Raw genomic sequence first — 5940 nt, forward strand, 5'->3', positions numbered from 1 at the left:
TAACATGTAGATTAGAATTGGGTTTCACCAGAGACAAAAGGAAAGCTGTCATCATAATGGAGTTGGCCAAGCACTTTGATGTATCAGAGAAGTAGGCAACTGCAGTCGAGTTCGAAAAAACTTAAATTGCAAATATGTCAACTGCAGTTAGAGAAGATAAAGAGACAGAAAGAGAGAGAGAAGATAGAGAAAGAGAAAGAGAGGAAAAAGGAAGAGAGGGAGAATTTGAAATTCAGAAGTTTGAAATTAGATAAGAAAGTTAAATTAGCAGGATGAAGATGAAGGGAGAATGTCGGGCTGTATACAACTATGTTCATACATTGCCATATTTCGGTGCGAAAAATGCCAAAACTGTTTTTATTTCATTTGCGAAATTGACTTGGCAGATGGCGTGTCCAGTGAATCGGTGGGTCATACTCGTTCAGACTAAGCTGGTGGGTACAGCTTGAGAGGTATGTGCAGTGCTGTCACATGAGGGAGCAAGAGATTATGCAGGTATCAAACAGGCTATTTTGAGTGCTAATGAATTGGTACTAGAAGAATGTAGACAGCGGTTCAGGAATATAGAGATGGAACCAGGTCAGACTTAAATTGAGTTTGAAAGAATTAACCACAGTCATTTTGATAGATGGGTGCAGGCCTTAAAAATGGATAAGATCTGTGAGGCTCGAAGGGAGATTATTCTGCTGGAGGAGTTTAAAGACTCACTTCCAGAGATGGTAAGAATTCATGTGAATGAACAGAAAGTTCAAGAAGTGAGAAGCATGGCAGAAATGGCAGGTGAGTATGCATTGGTGCATGAGATGAAATTTAGCTTCTGGGAGGATTTTCATCCTGTGAGTGATAAAAAATTGGGAGAAGGGGGAGATCCTACACTACAAAACATAGAGAAAAACAACTGGCAATAGTTTACCACAGGTGAAAAAACAAGTCCAACGGTTTGAAAGGAAGTGAAAGGCCTCAGGTGTTCTTACAATAACGTAGTGGAACACATAAAAATCACAGTGCCGATGGTTTAAGAAGGGCACTGTGTAAAGGTGTTTTCACTGCAGTAAGCTGGGACACACAGTGCTGGGGGTTGAAGGAAGACACTTTGGGAAAAGATGTGGTAAAAGAGTTTAAACCAGTGGCATTAGTGAACCTGGTAATGGAGACCCCAAGTGGAGCCGAGGAGCTGCAGGAGAGTGCACAGCCTAGGCAGGGGCTGTGTATGGAGTCAGTGCCTGATCTCTATAAAGAATTCGCCTCCGTAGAAAAAACCTTACGAAGGAAAACCGGGGTTTGGGAGGAGGACAAGTAGTTATAATTTTCCAAGATACGGGACCTGCTCAGTCTATAATAGTTGAAAAGTAAGGGACCTGAAAGGCACAACAGATCAGGCAGCATTCGAAGAGCAGGACAATCGACATATCAGGCATAAACCCATCATCAGGAATGTGGCGGGGGACAAGGGAGCTGAAAGATAAATAGGAGGGTAAGAGCTGGGCTGGGGGGAGGCTCATTGGGAGGGAGATAGGAAAATGTAGGTGGGAGTGACAGTGATATGTCGGAGGGGAAGGTGGAGTGGTTGGGTGGGAAGGAAGATTGACAGGACAGTTCAAGAGGGCAGTTCTAAGTTGAACGGTTGAACGGTTGAATTTGGGTTGAGGTTGGGGGTGGGGAGATTTGGAAATTGCTGAAGTCAACGTTGATGCTGTATAGTTTGAAGTTTCCAGCTGTCGTACCACCTATCCACTTCACCCTCCTCTCCGACCTTTCAACATCAGACATCATCTGCATCTACTGATGGCCTTGCAAGATCCCTTCAACCCAGCTCCATCCCCACCCTCCTATTTAATTCCCAGACGCTTTCCCCGTCCCTTACCCCCACATTCCTGATGAAGGACGTCAGACCAAGGGTCTCATTTTACCGCGCAGCTGTTTAAGGACGTCATGGATAGCTTCTGCATACAGCAGTTTGAATCAAGTGAGTCCCATCCCGAATCTCAGGGAGTCTTGGAAAGTTGGCATCAGATGCTGAAGACAATATTAACAGCGTACTGTCAGAATTACCCGAATGATTGGAATAAAGGCGGCTCATTATATTGTTTGCCATTGGAGATGACCCAAATAAATCTACACACTTTACTTCCTTTGAGATAATATTCGTACATGAAGTGAGAGGTCCTTTGAAATTAATTAAATATAAACTGACAGGACCGAAGTCGGAGAACTCACACTTGGATTATGCATCTGAGGTGAGGGAGAAATTAGATGGAGGAGGTGAGTTAGCTAAACAGCACCTGAAGAGGGCACAGTATAGAATGAAGCAGGTGGCAGATAAAATCTCTGAAACGTTGATGATTTCCCGTGAGGATGAGGTATTAGTATTGCCAAAAGTCGTAGGAAATCCCTTCAAAGCCAGGTATAGTGTCCCCTTTAAAATTAAAAAAAAATGTTGAGTCTAACAGTTAAACTATCTGGTAAAGGTACCGGATATGACAAAAAACTGTTAGAGAATGTCATGTGAATGAATAATGCTCCAGACACATTGAAGACTGAGGAACAGAGTTGTGGCCAGATGAACAAATTGTGCACTTTATCTGTATGATGTAGTGATCTTTAGCAAGTGATTGAAAGCTCACATGTTACAGTTGGCAGAGCATGGTGAACGATTACAAGAAGCAAACTTGGTAATAAACTTAAAGAAAACAGAATTCGCGAAGGCAGAGGTGACGTTCTTAGGACATTACATTGGACATGGGAGGTTGACCCCATGGAACACAAAGACAAAGGGCTTTGAGGAATTTCCACGACAATCTTCGAAGAAAAATTTGCGTCGATTTTTGGAACTGAGTGGATTCTATCGGAAGTTTGTTGCAAACTTCAGCAGCGTATTGACACCACTGATGGATTGATTAAAGAAGAACACAGAATTATGGTGGACAGAACAATGCCAGACGGCATTTGAGAATTTTAAAGCAGGATTAATCACCGCACCAGTCTTAGCTGCACCAAATATTTTGAAAATCTTTGAAAATTGTATTTGATACTAGGGATATAGGGCTGGGAGATGTACTGCTACAGAAAGATGATAGACATAGAAACATAGGATAGTACAGCACAGATCAGGCCCTTCAGCCCACGATGTTGTGCCGACCACTGATCCTCATGATGATTGAATTGAATGGCCAATTGGCTACTTGTCGATACTTGTCAATATCCAACAGAAAGAAATACAAAATGTCAATTATTGAAAAAGAATTATCAAGTTTCGCACTGGACTGACAATATTTTAATGTTTATATGACAAAAAAAAATGTCGAAGATGACTGTGGATAACGACAAACCCCTTGCTTTTGTTTGAATATTTAAAGGCCAGAATATGAGAGGATTTAATTGGAGTCTTATCTTACCGACTTTAAACTGACAAAATGTACATGCTGTGGGTCCTAAAAGGTGATAGCAGATGTGTTATCGCAGATTTAAAGGAAAACGTTTAGATAAGGTTTGACTTTTTGCAGTGTCATATATGTGTGCAGAATTAATATGTATGATAGAGCTGAGATTAATACTTCTGAAATTCATAACAATGGAATTAAGAATTAGAGGAAAAGAAATGAAGCCGCTTTTTCATTCTGCTGGTACATTTTTTTTTTCTGAAGGAGGGAGATGTTATGAAGACAAAAGCATGTCCGGTCAATTTAAGTCAGAACGGGATTTGCTAAATAGAAAGTACAGCCACAAAGGCCAGCTAAAGGTCAGCCTGTTCCACGTGTCACCATTAGCTGGGAAATGGAAACCTGAGTTTTGGTTGCTGTTTTGACAACAATTCAAATACAACCAAAGTGTTTAAATAACGCTCAGGATACCAGAAGCCAAAGGAATGTGAATATTATTGTTTGGACACCTGGAAAGCAATCGATTATGAAAATTATTGTATCATGGGGAGTATATAAACCTAGCATTTTGAAACTAGAGGGAAAGCCACTGCCACCCAACAGCAGAGTAACAGCTGGAGAGCAGGAGTGCTAACTGGCCATCTCAAACACTTTCTATTAAAGATACATGTCCATGTAAAAGCTACTTGCAATAAAAAAAAATGACCCAGGGAGATCAGCAGCTGGAAGAGTGAACACAGTGGGGAAGATGGATTCTGTGTGGTCTTGAGATTGTAATGTTTAATATGTGGGTTGTTGGACTAGCATTTTTTACAGAGTTGCAGTCAGATAGTAAGTAGCTCAGAAAAAAAGGGGCTTGTATTTGTGGATAGGTGTTGTTTAGTATTCACTATTAAAGTTAAGAAACTAACTTGTTATTTCTTGTTTAAATAGTGGAATGTTGGAGATCTGTGTCACTCGTATTTTAACCGATTATAAGCTGAGGTGAGCGTTTCTGGGTGTTTCGTTTTAATTAACAGAGGGGTTCAACTCCACCTTGTAAATGTCCACCCACGCTCACCGCATTTCCCTGCAGTTGGCCCGTATCCTTCCAGTCCTTTTATATCCACATATTTATCCAAATGCTTTTGAAATGTTGTTAATGTACCCTCCCCCCAACCACATCTTCTGGCAGCTCAACGACGTACCGTCCTCTGTGTAAAGAAGTGGCCCCTCAGGTTCCCTTTTATTCCTTCCCCTTTAACCTTAAACTGATCCCATCTAATCCTCCATTTTCGACATCTTGGAAAGAGAAATAGAGCATTAACCCAATCCATACCCCTTGTGATCTTATACAGCTCAATAAGGACTCCCTCAGTCTCCTACAAGCTAAAGAAAATGTCCTAGCTTGTCCAAACTCTCCCTATAACTCAGACCATTGGGTCCTGGCAACGTCTTTCTAAATTTCTTCTGCACTCTTTCTAATTTAATAGCATCCTCCCGATAACAAGGTGACAAAACTGAACACAATACTCCAAGTGCGTCCTTCCCAAAGTGCTGTGTAACTGCAACACAAATTCCCAACGTCTAAACTTAATATCCTGCCTGATGAAGGCCAATGTGCCAAAAGCCTTCTTCACTGCCCCTATTTGCCTGTGAACCCACTCTTAGACAACCGTGTGCTCCTGAACACCAAGGTCTCTCTGCCCACTGCACCCCTTAAGACCCTCCCATTCACCATGGAACTCCGACCTTGATTTGAGTTTCCAAAATGCAAGACGCCACACTTCTATATTAAATTCCATTTGCCATTTCTAGGCCCACTTCCCCACCTAATTAAGGTCCTGCTGCAATTTCTGATAAACTTCCTCATTGATCATGCTCCCACTTACGTTAGTGCCATCTGCAAACTTACTAATCATACCTTGTACATTCTCAACCAAATCATCGATCACAAACAGCAGTGGACCCGGTCTCCAGTCTGACAAGCATCTTTCCACGAATCCCTCTGCTTCCTACCATCAAGCCAACTGTGTATCCAATTGTTCAGTCACCCAGCATTCCACGTGATGTAACCTTCCAGGGCAGCCTGCCATGTGGAATGTTATCAAAGTCCTTACTGAAATCCATAGAGACTACATCAACCATTCTGTCCTCATCCATCTTCCTGGTCACTTCATCAAAGAACTCTAAAAAATTTGGGAAGCATGATCTCCCACTCACAAGACTATTTTAAAAATTTTTTTAAATATTTTTTGTCCTTTTTTCTTCTTGTAAATTAACCCCCACACTACCGCCTAACCGCGGTAGTGCTTATTTTTTTCCCCAGCACCCATGATGTGTGTGTGCAGGTGTGAGACACAGTGAAAGACACAAAGTGCACGAATCTTTATTCAATTCCCACCACCAGGAAGATAGGAAAACACCCGGGTGGCCAGTGACAAACACTGCCCTTCACATAGAAGGCCAACTCTGTGTGATCAAAACAGTGAAGGGGAGGGTAGGGACTAAATCAAAATAGGCAGGGGCCATGCTAATCTTCTCTGTATCGTTCCAATTTTAGTATATGTGGCGCCGAAGC

General features: G+C 41.9%; 1 pseudogene; it reads right to left on the minus strand.

Annotated features, from left to right (window-relative positions):
- Nucleotides 1-5880: 5880 nt before the first annotated feature.
- LOC122548154 lies at nt 5881-5940 on the minus strand (annotated as a pseudogene).

This window comes from Chiloscyllium plagiosum, unplaced genomic scaffold (genome assembly GCF_004010195.1).
Source record: "Chiloscyllium plagiosum isolate BGI_BamShark_2017 unplaced genomic scaffold, ASM401019v2 scaf_14176, whole genome shotgun sequence".
NCBI lineage: Eukaryota > Metazoa > Chordata > Chondrichthyes > Orectolobiformes > Hemiscylliidae > Chiloscyllium > Chiloscyllium plagiosum.